The sequence below is a fragment of the Ahaetulla prasina genome, chromosome 5, assembly GCF_028640845.1.
Source record: "Ahaetulla prasina isolate Xishuangbanna chromosome 5, ASM2864084v1, whole genome shotgun sequence".
Taxonomy (NCBI): Eukaryota; Metazoa; Chordata; class Lepidosauria; order Squamata; family Colubridae; genus Ahaetulla; species Ahaetulla prasina.
The window spans coordinates 64121520-64136451 of NC_080543.1; the positions used below are offsets into that span (position 1 = coordinate 64121520).

General features: G+C 38.5%; 1 long non-coding RNA gene across 1 annotated transcript in view; it reads right to left on the reverse strand.

The window, feature by feature from the left end:
• Positions 1–1405: 1405 nt before the first annotated feature.
• The window catches only part of LOC131199887 (uncharacterized), a 35659-nt gene continuing 22132 nt past the window's right edge, over positions 1406–14932 (reverse strand). Inside the window, exons 2-3 of the long non-coding RNA XR_009155463.1 lie at positions 2238–2424; positions 1406–1539 (exon numbers count right to left, since the gene is read on the reverse strand). This is a non-coding gene — a long non-coding RNA (uncharacterized LOC131199887). The remainder of the gene's footprint in view (positions 1540–2237; positions 2425–14932) is intronic.

Consider the following 14932-nt stretch of genomic DNA (forward strand, 5'->3'; position numbering starts at 1 on the left):
ACAGTCTCCCTAGGTCACGTGAACAACCTGCTTAGTCTAGCCGCCATCTTAGATTATTAGCGGCTTTCGCTGCTGCAGTGGCGCAGCTTTGGGTCGCGAAAAGGGGGATAGGAGGGATTCTGTGAGGAGCCTTAGGCTTATGTCTGGAAGATTGCAAAAAAAACAGCACTAGAGTATATGAGTATGTCATGGAGGTTTGATGTGACTCGTTTCTCGCTTGTGTGTGACCTAAATAGCGGTACCCTGGCAACAACGAGGATGGGTAATAAGTCCTCCCGCCTCTTTTTCACAGACCCGCAGAATCGCCGAACAATGAAGGGATAATGAGCTTTGTGCCTGCTCCCGCGTTCCCCATCAAGGGTAAATCCTATTTGATAACACGTCACCGTTACTCCCACAGATATTTTAAGGCCATCTTATACGCCGTTTTTCAAGTACTATTTTTGCCAGGTCTCACCTCTACTGCAAAAATACTGATGACCGTTACATAGCAGCAAAGGGACATTTTTATGTCAGGCCGATACTATATGGCATCTGATTTTTTTTCTCAACAGTTTGCTTTCTGGGGCGAAGTTAAATCTCAGAACAGTAGATAATATTGGTTGCAGAAGCACAGCGATTCACTTTTAGATACACTGCTGTATCAGCACTGGTTGTCCTATCTAGTAATTATGGGATAGTCAAAGAGGACAACCAAATACCAACAGTTCAGAACAGCTAATTCTTCTAAAAGTGGCCCGTATGTATCTTAACCAGTTTTAAAGTAATATACAAAAAATCCACTCGATAAAATTTCAGAATCCAATCTGGGTCGGTCATTGGGACCAGAAATTTAATCACACACTGCTGAAGAGAAGTTCCCTGAACATGGGCTCCAAAAGCTCAGAGGACTAAACCTCTGGTGCCAGTGACTGACCCAGATTGGATCCAACGTTTTCCTGGAACACATATATTCACCTTCATTCATGATAAAACTTAAGGATTCATGTACTGCCATAGTTGTTATGTCACAGCACTTGAAAAGCTAGTTAAGCAGGGTAGTACGTGGGTAGAAGACCATCAAGCAAATACAAGGGTTGTTGGCTAAGACAAAAAATATCCCAGCAATATCCTTCCCTTCCCTTCCCTTCCCTTCCCTCTCCTTCCCTTCCTTTCCCTTCCCTTCCCTTCCCTGTTTGAGCAGAAACCCAACAAATCTGATTCCTCCCATTGTTCAAAACTTTTTAAGCTACTCTGCATATTTCCTGTAAAACTTCAATATTATTGCTAAGACTGTTCATCAAGTCTCCAGAGAGACTTATTCTCTTATCATTGAAATAACTAGGATTGCTGATAATTAAGATTAAGCTATTAAGATGTTAATTCCTGATAATTATAAATCATACACAAGGAAGTCATTTTTGTTCTAAGCTACAGTTGTCTTTATTATCAAGAATAATAAAGTTCTGTACTGATTAGTATTTTCCCATCCGTTGTGATCTTCAGTCTGTTTTCTGAACATCTCGCTTTTGAATCTGGTCACAGCTATCCAAATTCTGCCTATATGATTATATAAAAAAAGATTGCTATTTGTAACCACCCACCTTTTAATTTGTAACATTGCTTATATACTGGTTTTATGCTTTTAATATTTTGATTGTACACCACCTAGAATCCCTCTGTGAGGGAGATTGGTGATTCCTAAATATGATAAATATTTGTAATATGAGATTCCACTTGATAAGAAGAAATTAGAATATGTCACTAAAAAGACATTATAAAATGCAACAAACTGACAAACATGGTAAAATAGTTATCTCAATCTAGTTGAGATCAATAGGGCAATTTGGAAATAACCATTTTTATAAATCCAGTACAAATCAACAGCAATTCTGTACAATAAGTGTTCGAATGTGTGTTTGCTAATAAGGGAAAATCTGCCCATGGATTCTATTTTTACTAGAAAAATTACGTACGGTATATCTACATTGTAAACCAACAAAGTCTCTGAACTACTGGGTGGAAATGTGGAAAATAAATCACATAAGAACACATAAGAACACATAAGATACAGTCTGCTTATCTGATCATGTCTTAAAATATGTCTTGAATTTTAATTCATGCTCTGAATTTCATGCACTTATTTGTGAAGTAGAAACTATAGTTTCCCAGAAACCATAGCAACAGTTAGCCTTAGCAGTATTCTCATTTCCATCAATAACAGCTGCACAGAGAAAGAAGAGTACTGAAAAAGTTACCTTTACAATAAGCTTAATAGATCAGTTTTCTTCTGCTCCAATCATCTTTCAGAAGCACTCCCTATTCTTTTTCAGATTCCAGGCAATTCAATTTTATACCATATTATGGATCAAAGGATAATAGTATCATGATTTTCAGGATTTTTTTTTAACAAACATTACTAGCATTTTCTTCTTTAATTTTGTTCTGAAAAGAGAAATAAATTGTATGGAGAAAAAAAAACCCTTCTTTTGCATTATCACAAATTATATAAATGTTTAGGTTTCAAGAAGCTGTTTTGGTTGTTGATTATTTTCCAGTTAGGCTTCTGGTATTGTGAAATAGCAGTTCAAGGAGTAAAAAAGCACAACAGTTTGGTCTATGATTGTCACTAGGCAATTTTGCATTCTGGATTTAATAGGCTTAGAGATGCTTTAGAACAGGGATCTCCAACCTTGGTCCCTTTAAGACTTGTGGACTTCAACTCCCAGAGTCCCTCAGCCAGCAAAGCTTAAAGGGACCAAGGTTGGAGACCCCTGCTTTAGAAGGCCATGAGCACCATTTCTTCATTTGACAACTCTTTCATTGGTCATTTGATATACATTGATGGAGAAGTATATGGAAAGGCCTGTTTGCTAAGTATGATTAATAAAGCCATATTATTTATCTGCATTCTGTCTCTTAAATTCCTTACAACAGTGTTATTACTACAAGAAGAAAACAGATTTGGTAGCCACTGAACTAATTCAAAACATTATTATAGTCCTATCATAAAGGCAAAATGCAACAGATAAAATACAAGTATAAAACTATATAAAATAAAACCCTGAATCAGGTAGAAATGTGACAAAAGCACCAGGAAACTTTTACAAGCCATGGTTATTGATAAGAATTTTGTAACATTAGAGATATCTGAAAATAAAATAAATTATAACCTTATAATTACCAGAGCAATTATATTTATTGGCGGTTGGGACTAGGATGTTTCAGTTGCCGTTTGGATATATAGCAGACATTTTAATAATACTGTGTTCCCCCGAAAATAAGCCCTAGTTAAGATTGGCCAGGCAATGTGGCCAGCACCAGAGGTGGTGTCCAGCAAGCAACCACAACCTGCACAGCACAGATGAGTTGATTACCTGTCCAAGCAGCAGAGGGAGGCAAAGGTGCAGGGAGGAAAGGCAGATGATCTGGGCGTTTCAAATGGGCCGCAGGAAAGCCAAGAGTTGAGATGGAGCAGGAGGCTCATCGTGCGACGGCACCAGCAGCACACAGGCAGAGGCACAGGAGGGAAGGCAGGCAATCCCGATGCTCCTCACTGGACACAAGCAAGCTGAGAGATGCGAAGATGAGCATCCCGCAGCCGGCTGCCCACCATCTCCTGGCTTGCCTGCGCAATGAGTCTGGATTGCGTGCCTCCCCAGCACCCCTGCCTCTGTCTGCTGCTGGTTTTGTTACACAAAGATGAGCCTTCTGCAGCCAGCTGCCAACTCCGACCCACCAACTCAGATTTCCCATGACCCGCACAGTGTGATCATTGTCTACTGTTTGGACAGGTAATCAACTCTGTGCTGTGCGAGCTGCACAGCCCCAGGGTGCACTGAGCAAGGGCGTAGTGGGCTGTAGTTGCTGCTGGACAATGTTAGCCCCCATGCGCTCACTGCCTTTTATGTGGTGCTGGGTGGGAACCCAGCCAGGCTGATCATCCTGAAATCGTGTTTCCCCAAAAATAAGCCACAGTGCTTATTTTGGATTCCAAAAAAATATAAGACCGAGTCTTATTTTTGGGAAAACATGGAATGATGCATAGCTCAAGCAGGCTTGACTTTCATTCAAAAGGTTAATATATTTGCTAATTGTCATCCTGATGGGTAATACCCAATTTATGTCAAACTAAGGTTTCTTGTGGAGACAATATAAATTATTAAAATTATTAATTTTATTAATAGGGTTTGGGGAGGGCAATTAGGCAATAGAAAAGATGGAAAATTCTGGCTGCCAATTTAAATCCTGATTCCTCTCCTTTAATTCAGCCACAATTTTACCCAGACAAAGAAGCTGCCAACAAGGAAAGGCCACACTATACCTACCAGTCATTGCTAATTTGTCTCGGGTAGAGCCAAACCTGTTAAGCCAGGTGAGATGGACCAGGAATTTTAGCTACAGCTAAACTTTTGGGTTGGTAGTCTTCAAGCCCCCAAAAGGAGATGCAGTTTAATCCTAACCATATACAAACATTAGAAGTTGAGTGAGGAACATTATAACACTTAAGAATTTTGATTAAAAAGAATTACCCACAATAGAAGAATGGATATTGAAAGTTTCCAATTTGCTGAGATGGCTAAAATCTCAGCCTTCTTGAAAGACAGTACTCAAGAAAAATATCTAAATGAATGGAAGAATTGGATTGATTATATTCAAAATAGATATCAGATTAAGAAATTTCAGATTGCCTTTGAATGAAGGACGTTTTTGATTTTAATGGAAGAAGTCAGGTTATGTGAGAGAGAAGAATTATAATTGTGTTAGATTTTAAAAATTTAATGTATGACTGTTTGTTTATTGAACTATACCTTGTGTTTGCTCCGGGAAATCGGGGGGGGGGGAGGGAGGGGGGTTTTGGAAGGAGGGGGAGGGGAGGGAAAAAATTTAATTGTTGTAAAACTTTTTCAATTAAAAAAAAAGAATTTTGATTAAATGATGTCTAAGCTAAGGATCTCCTTACAGATAGCCAAAACATACTCAAATAATTCAGTCATGGCTGGGCTTTAGTTATTTTCTAATTGGTTTATGAACTTAACACTGAATTTAAAATATGAAAGAGGAGCTTTTTAAACAAAATTCTTGCCTGAATTGACCAGCTGTTAAAAGTTTGAAATTGAAGATCCAAGAATTAACATGTTCAATTAGTGTACCCCCTATTGTCCATCTAACTTCCTAGAAAACATTGTTGGAAGAAAAATCCAGTTCCAGTTCTAAGCTGGGAATAAAATGGAGGAAAATTAAGAAATAAAATTAAGAAATAAAGGTCTGTTTATTGGTGAGTAGAAACAACATACACAGTGTGCAGTTCTGGGACAGCTGAGAAAAAGGAGTTGAGAGTCATACCTTCTTAATTCCTATGTGGTCATGTAGAGATCATGGCTGGCTCTATAGCAAAAGGGGAAATACAAATCCTAGGTGTTTGTCTGAGTTAATCTTGTCAATCTTTGGTTTATCTAATTGTGTTGTGTCTGACCCAGACCTTCTGAATAGATTACCAAATCTGTATTTCTAAAAGCTGGCTTCCTCAGTTTCTGCTTGGGGCAGGGAGACTGTGGCTGGTTTCTGCTTCCCTTAAGAATTCTCCCCATTTCTCCTTCAGGGGAAATATTCTGTCCTGCCTTTTTAATGTTCCTCAAAATATTTCATTCTCTAGGAGGGTGGGTGGCTGCTGAATTTCTACAATATCAAGACCTTTCTTTTGGAATAGTAAATTTCAAGATGTTTTACAGTACAATAAAACAATATAGCTTTAAGACACTTTTGGAGGACTATTTGGATAACAGACTGCACAAAGAAGAATAGAAAATGAAGAGTTGAATGGAGGATGAAATTCTGACTTAGAAACAGTTATGTTATTAAAATAAAATATAAAAATGAAGCAATAGTGCGGGAAGAATACAGCCTTGTTGACTAGGTTACTTAGGTGGATGGTAGCACCATGGTATAGTAATGTAGGTAATTTAAGGACGATCAGTTGACGTAGAAGCTATTTTCCTCCAGTTATTCATGAGGGTATTATATCAAAGTTCTATCATATAGAGTGCCTTTAAGCAAATTACAATATTATCACAGAGATGTGGTAATATACTTTGATCCACAATAGAGTGACCAGAATTTAAAGGGGATGGAGAGCAAAACTTTGCTTTAAAGAACTAGACAAGGATTCCACAGACTGTGTTCTACAAAAATTATGTGTTTTGGTACCATATTTCTTGAGTCCCTGTCAAAATTATCTTCTATAATGATAAATTAACCTCTCAAATAGTGGGCTCAACATTATCTCAGTTTATTTACAGTATGTCAAGGCAGCAAACTGCTGTACATATCCACTTTTAAGAGAATTCTTAAAGCTAAATTCTATTGTGCTAGCCACACTTTTTACAGTTATAAATAACTCTTTAATCCAGGAGTGAAATGTAAAATTTGTTACTACCGGTTCTGTGGGTGTGGCTTGGTGGGAGGGAAATGTGACTGGGTGGGCGTGACCAACTTTTTTTTTTAACTTTTAAAAGCATTTTTTCTACAATCTCTTCGACCAGAGGCTGTAGAAAAAATGCTTCTAAAGGGTTCTGACAATCCCAGAAGAGCCGCATGATCATCAGAGGCTTTTTTTTTATTTTTAAAAGCATTTTTTTGGCCGAAAAAAAATGCTTTTAAAGGTAAAAAAAACAACCTCTGATGATCGTGCCACTCAGCTGGGCATGGGGGTGGGTGCAGGGATTTTTGCTACCGGTTCTCCAAACCACTGGCTGCCATTGCTACCAGATCGGGTGATCTGGTCCGCACCAGGAGCATTTCACCCCTGCTTTAATCCCTAAAGATTGACTTCATTCCACCATTTTCCCAATATATAAAATACAATTTATCTTGCAAATTACTGCCCAATTAATTTTCTATCCATTATGAGCAAATTCTATGCCAGATTGTTATATTATAAACCCTTGGACTGGATGTTCTTCAAGAACATTTGGCCTCTGAGCAAACTTGCTTTACTTTTATTTGCATTCATTTTACTTTGAATGAGCACTATTTGATATAAAAATTGAATTTTAAAATGAAAATCCTTAAATCTTGTATACATGTTTGTCTCTGCTTTCTAACTTTTAACATTTAAAAAAGGCAAAAAGTTTTTAAAATATGTTGCAGGAATATGTGAAAAGGCCAGGAACATTTTCAATCAGCACAATATACATACAGATTTGAAACCCCAAAATACACTAAGACAGTAGTTTGTCCACCTCAAGGATAAAACAGCCAGACACAAACTCAGCAATGTGATATATGTAGTACAATGCAGTGAGATATGTACAGATCTGTACATTGGAGAAACCAAACAACCACAACACAAACTCATGGCATAACATAGGAGAACAAACCCATCAGGACAAGATTCAGCGGTTCCTCTGCATTTGAAAGACAAAGTGCTGTCTTCACTCTTTTGAAGACAGCAAATTCCACATTTGCTGTCTATATATGGGCGTGCATAAGCGCAGGTATGTGCTACCATCCCTGTCCTAATGTCCCTTTTTATTCATATCCTTTTCATGTATTCAAAATCATGTTTATACTTTTATCTGTTATATATGTTTAAGAAAATAAGTAAATAAATAAATAAAATAAAACATTCTGGACAGAGATGTATGGTTTGAAAGGGGTCAAAGAGGCCATCTACAGTAAGATAGACCACCCATCTTTCAACAGAGGAGGAGAGATACTACACCACCTACCTCAGTGTGAAATCCAAATTTTTTTACTACCAGTTCTGTAGGCGGGGCGTGGTGGGTGTGGCAGGGGAAGGATACTGCAAAATCCCTATTCCCTCCCCACTCCTGGGGGAAGGATATTGCAAAATCTCCATTCCCACCCCACTCTGGGGCCAACCAGAAGTGGTATTTGCCGGTTCTCCGAACTGCTCAAAATTTCCGCTACCGGTTCTCCAGAACCTGTCAGAACCTGCTGGATTTCACCTCTGATCTACCTGCTGTTTACAGGGTTGTCCTTTCAGCAGTTCCAAGAAGGTTTCACACCAATTTGCACTATTTAGGTGACCTGACAGCATAGCTAAATCCCCAAGTGTCCTCAGTGACAACTCTCAGAGGAAGTGCTAATGACCAGATAACTTCAAGGAATATAAATCCTTCCATTCTCCACCATTCAGTCAGAATTGAAGAAGCTTCTTGGATGAGAAGCAAAATGTGTTCAAGGAAAAACGAAATCCTTTTGAATAAGCTTCTTTGGTACAACCATGACCTGGATGACTGAGAATCTCCATAGACATTTTTTAAAAAGCAATATAATGCAGAAGATATATTGTGATAAATAGTTCAAATTCCAGGCACAGCATATCCTTGCTAGCCTAGGAGCTAATGCCAACTTTACTTTCCACTATTCCTGAACTCTGAAATTTAGGTAGAGTCTAGATATAGTGGCTGCAGCACTTCTCTGCATTCTTAGGATGTTCCTTAGTAATGTCTAAAAAGGTATTGTATTATAAGACCTCAGTTGAATGTGACTATCAAATTGACTGTTGACACATATAGACTGACACACATAGATAGACTTCAACTTATAGAAATGGCTAGTACACGTAGTCCTCAACTTACAACCACAATTGAGCCCAAAATTTATGTTGGTAAGTGAAACATTTGTTAAGTGAGTAAAATTCATAATTTTAAATCCCGTGGACCACTAATATGATCTGCCTAATGACCGACCAGGTGGGCGTGGCTAGGTGCTCATGTGATTGGGTGGCTGTGACCAACTCAATGTCATTCACATGGAGAGGTGCCTCGCCAGCCTCTACTTGCCCCTCCCCTCCTAGCTACTCCTCACCTGCCCACCCGGGCTCCTTACGGCCCCAACAGGAAGCAGTTGTCGGAGCTAAGCAGCTACCATGAGAAAGAGTTGGCAAAACAGTTGGCTCAGTTCAAATTGGATCTGACTGAAAAGGAGACTCAGCAGAAGCACCTCACTGAGGACTAGGAGCATAGGCTTCCCAAGCAGAGGGAAGACCTGCAGAAGTGCAAGGCCAGGTATGGTGCCTGTTGGCTCAGTGAGCTGAGATGGTCAGCCAGTTCTAGGCCATGATGCAGTTCCACTGGAACAAGGCCTCTGGCTCTTTGCCACCAGCGGCGCTTCCCTCCAGCCTTCACCAAAGCCCCACACCAGGAGGCCGAAACAGACCCCAAGTCGGAATTTCTGCCCCCCTCCAACCCATACAAGGGGGAGACTCTCTGCAGCAACTCAACTGTTCATTACACATATCCGGCCCAGGGGCCATAGTTTGAGGAACCCTGATTTAGTGCAATATAAAAAAAGGCAAATAATTTTTCTGAGGACCACCAAAATTTTCTTGTGGACCACCAGTGGCCCACCAGTGGCCCACGGACCACCAGTTGGTGACTGCTGTTCTAGTTCAGCCCCCTCCTCAAGCAGGAGAACTTATACTATTTCAGATAAGTGACTGTCTAGACTCCTGTTAAAAACATCCAGTGATGGAGTGCCCACGATTTCTAGAGGCAAGCTGTTCCACTGATTAATTGTCTTCACTGTTAGGAAGTTTCTCCTTAATTCCATGTTGCTTCTCTCGTTGATTAATTTCCAACCATTGTTTCTTGTCCTGCCCTCCAGTGCTTTGGAGAATAATTTGAAAAATCTAAAAATATAGAATAGAATAGAATAGAATAGAATAGAATAGAATAGAATAGAATAGAATAGAATAGAATAGAATAGAATAGAATTGTAAACTTTGTAAAATTTGCAAACTTTGTAAAATTTGTAAAAAAATTGTAAGAGTTGTAAACCTAATTTTACGCAGCTTCTTTTCCAAAAACTCTACACTACTAACTAGAGCATACAAAACATTTGCCAGACCTATTCTTGAATACAGCTTATCCGTCTGGAACCCATACCACATCTCTGACATAAATACAATAGAACGCTTCCAGAAATATTTTACTAGAACAGTTCTTCGCTCCTCCGAAAACAACAAAATACCTTATACCACCAGGCTTGAAATACTGGGATTAGAAAACTTACAACTCCGTCGACTTCAACATGACCTGTGTTTATCACACAAAATCATCTATTGCAATATCCTTCCTGTAAAAGACTACTTCAGCTTCAATCGCAATATTACAAGAGCAAAAAATAGATTCAAGCTTAATGTCAACCGCTTCAAACTTGATTGCAGAAAATATGACTTCTGTAACAGAGTTGTTAATGCTTGGAACTCATTACCTGACTCCATAGTCTCTACTCAAAATCCCAAAATCTTCAACCAAAAACTGTCTACTATTAATCTCACCCCATTCCTAAGAGGACTATAAGGGGCGTGCATAAGAGCACAAAAGTGCCTACTGTTCCTGTCCTATTGTTCCCTTCATTATATCAAATTAATATAGCTGATGCATATTTTTTTACTTATATATATATATTTTCTTCAAGATATGTTGTTTTATTTATGACAATGTTTGTGTATACTGTTGTGACAAAATGAAATTTAAAAAAAGAATAGAATAGAATAGAATAGTTGGAAGGGACCTTGGAGGACTTCTAGTCCAACCCCCTGCTTAGGCAAGAAACCCCACTTCAGACAAATGGTTATCCAATCTCTTCTTTAAAACTTCCAGTGTTGAAACATTTACAACTTCTGGAGGCAAGTTGTTCTACTGATTAATTGTTCTAACTGTCAAGAAATTTGAGGGGCTCCTATAAAACGAGGGGGTCAATCTATTTTCCAAAGCACCAAAAGCCACGACAAGAAACAATGAATGGAAACTACCCAAAGAGAGAAGTAACCTAGGACTAAGGAGAAATTTCCTAAGGGTGAGACCAATCATCCAATGGAATAGCTTGCCTTCAGAAGTTGTGGGTGCTCCATCATACACAAGCAACACAGATACAGGATAATTTAAAATCTTTAGTACTGTAAGCTAACTCTTAAATGCTGAAAATGCAGGATCAAAATATATAAACATAGAAACAACATTGCAACCCTATTCCAAATTAATAAAATCAATTCTGCTAATTAGAATGTGTATTTAAAAAGACATAAAAACTCTGACAAGAAACTCCTGCTCTGTATTAACATTTTTAAAACTTCTTCCCTAATCCTGACAATTTTCTATTTTTTATTCAATGCAGTGCTGGCTGCATTTCTGCGGTCAAGTACTGGAATACTGCGATCATGTCACCCCTAATTTTATTTTCTTTAGACTAGCCAAACCCAAATCCTGCAGCCATTCTTCTTATGTTTTAGTCTCCAGGCCTTTGCTCATCTTAGTTGCTCTTCTCTGAACTTTTCCCAAAGTCTCAACATCTTTTTTGTAGTATGGTGACCAAAATTGGTTGCAGTACTCCAGGTGGGATCTTACTAGGGTTTTATAAAGTGGTATTAATACTTCATGTGATCTTGATTCTATGCCTCTGTTTATACAACCCAGGATTGTATTAGCTTTTTTGGCGGCGGCTGCTACACACAGTGCTGACTCATATTCAAGTGATCATCCACTAAGACTTCAAGATCCCTCTTACAGTTACTGTTTTTGAGCCAGGTCTTGGCTAATCTGTAATTATACCTTTGGTTTTTACAGCCTAAATGTAAATCTCTGCTTTTCTCCACATTAAAATTCATTTTGTTGGATAGGGTCCATTGTTCAAGTTTGTCAAGATCTTTTTGGAACTTGAGCTTGTCTTCTGGGGTGTTGGCTATTTCTGCCAGTTTAGTGTAATCTGCAAATTTGATGAATTCCCCTTCTATTCCCTCATCTAAGTCATTCAGGAAGATATTGAAGATTACAGCACTTAAGATGGAGCCTTGTGGTACCCTACTACTTACTTCTCTCCATGTGGATGTAGTACCATTAAGGGCTACTTGTTGAGTACGGTTTGTCAGCCAGCCACAAATCTATCTGATGGTGATGTTGTCTATTCCATATTTTCTAGATTACCAAGAAGTAGGTTATGGTCTACTTTGTGAAATGCCTTACTAAAATCTAGGTATACTATGCCCACAGCATTTCGCTGGTCTACTAATTTAGTGACTTTATCAAAGAATGAGATAAGATTGCTTTGGCATGATCTGTTTTTAACAAACCCATGCTGGCTACTAGTTATAACTTTATTTGCTTCTAGTTATTTGCTTCTAGTTATTAGCAGATCTTAGCGGTTTTATTATTATCTTTTCCAGAATCTTCCCAACAGTGGTGAAATGCAAAAAATTTCCCTACCAGTTCTGTGGGCGTGGCTTGGTGGCGTGGCTTGGTCATGTGACCGGTTGGGTGTGGCTTGGTGGTCACATGACTGGGTGAGTATGACCGAGTCAATGTCACCTCTTTGCCCTTATGACCTACAAAAAGAAGATATACCATGATATACAAATTTAAGTGTTTAATACTTAAAGAATAAAAGAAGTACACAAAACAATAAAAGAGGTACACAAATATTTACATAAAAATGTTAGTAGTCTTTAACTTTAAGATGTTTCCACATCGTTTTTTCAGTGGCACTCTCCTCACTTCCACTTTTCTTGATCTTGATTCTCGGATCATCACCGTGCAATGGTGCACTCTTAACCACTTTTTCACTGCAGGAATAGGGTCCCATTTTGGAAGAGGTAGGCCAGTAACATTGATAATTATGAGGTTGGTTAAATTAGAAATGGTTAGACGACTTCCGCTCTCTGAACATATGATGTTCATTTTCAAAAAAACCCTTTCTGCTTCTGTAAACTTGCAGCAATTATTCATCTTTAGCTTTTTTAATACTGTCAGGAATTGCATAGTTCTTCAAATCTTTTAACACATTCTCCACAAAATCTCTATAGTCGTTTGTTAATGTTGTAATTCAAAATATCACCAAACGTGCACAGTTGTTCTTCAGCTGCTGTCCATGGAACTACTACTTCTGCAATATCCCAGTACTCTGGCACCAAAAAATGTAGAAATTGTAATTTATTTGTGGTGTCTTGCAATTGGCTATCTGTTTTTAAATGTTCACTGTCCATTACTCTTTTCTGCAAATTTGTTATGATGCTTTCTAAAAATCTTTCCTGATGAAGTCCAACAAATCGATGATTTTCTACAAATTTTATATTTTTGAAGGTTTCTGAAGAAATTAGTCCGTCAGCTTTTCTTTCGTATGGACCTTTCCCTTTGTAAGTAGTTCAAATGCTTTCGTTGATTTTCTCACCAGTTTTTCAGTCTTTATGATGTCCGTATTACTTGCTTGCAATGCAGTTGAAAGAAGTGAGATTTCTTCCAGAATATCGATCATCAATGCCAAATCATTTAAAAAAATATTTATTTTCCAGATGGGCAGCCATACCTGAGTATTTTGCATTTGCATGAAAATATCCAAGAGAAGATACTGATGTAGCTTTGTAGAAGATACATCAAGATACTGATGTAGCGCTGGATAAGCATGCCACACAGCTACGGTTGCCCTTAAACTACAGGCAGCCCATCTTGGTCCAAAAACTCTACTAATCTTTATGATGTCAATGTCAAGATATTTGGATATTTCATCAAGTTCAATTCGGTTCTTATTGGATTGATGAAAAATAGAGCATATCTTATCAATAAATATTTTAAAATGATTTACTTGCTTTATTTTCTTTATGGAGTCATCTAAAACAAGTTGGAGGTGATGGTTCAACCAGTGCCATATGATGATGTTTGGAAACTTTTTTCTAGTGCTCACCCCAGATTTTCTCCCAAGCATAAAGCTGGCACCATCAGAGCAGAACACTATTAAAATTTTTTGTAGGTAATTCTGAATAAACCCAACCTTATGTAAACTTTCCAGAACTGAAGAACATATTGTCTCTGCATCTTGTTTCTTCAATTCAACAAGCTCGACAAAAATTTTTGGTGGGGATTTGACCAGAAGCGTCGTGGTGAGACAGTCAGGGAAGAGCGAGCTCCGCCAAGCTTTGCGAATTCCCAGGCTGACAAACTGCCATCAAGGGGTCTTCAGACCAGATTTGTCCCATAGAGACGGTGAAGAAGGAGAGGCACCTTGGATGACCGAGAGGAACCGGGGCAGTGGCCATAGCAGCCATCATTAAGCTGGGGCAACTGGACCAAGATTTTGAGCAGGAGTGGTGATTTGAACGGAATGTTGAAGCCGGGTAAGTGAACACCAACTCACAAAAAAATACTTTAATTTGAAATTGGCAAAGAAAAAGTTTTGGCAGTGGAATAGCGGCTAAATTGAGAAGGAACGGAAATGCGGTAAGAAATAAGAGAAACAGAATTATTTACCCTAAGACCCAAAAGGAATTTGGCTTTTTAAACTGAATTGGAGAGCCCCCAAGCAGAAGGGGGAAAAAAGGGGAAAAAATAAAGCTGGAGAGGTTTGGAGATATTTAAACTTGTTTCTGGAACGTAAAAGAAAGTTGGGGGACTTAGAATTACAGTGTGGTGAAATTTCTCTGACTTCCTTTTTTCTCTGGTGATTTGGATTTAATACAACTGGACATTGACTCTAAATTGAATTGTTGGGAGAAGTTAAAAAGTAAAGCAAAATAAAGTGCAGCTTTAAGAGAAAGAAACAAAATGGATGTTGTAATTGTTGATTGGAACTGTGGATTGGAAAGAGTCACCCTCAGGCAGATGGGGAAACTACATGGACTAACACCTGCTGTGGAAAACTTTCTCGTTGAAGCGATAAGGCTGGTGAGAACTTTAAGGGAGGATTTTATGCCTGCATGCTGTTTGACTTTGATAATAAAATAACAAATACAACTCTGAAAATACAGAATGGCACAGAAAATAATCAAAATGATGAAAAAGATGCATATGACTTTAAAGCGAGAAGTAAAAGAAATAATTACCATTTGGACAATTGGTAGGGCTCAGGCTCAGGTGTGGCTCAGGCTGTAAGATAGCCTGTTATTAAACACAGCTGCCTGCAATTACTGCAGGCTCGAGTCCCACCAGGCCCAAGG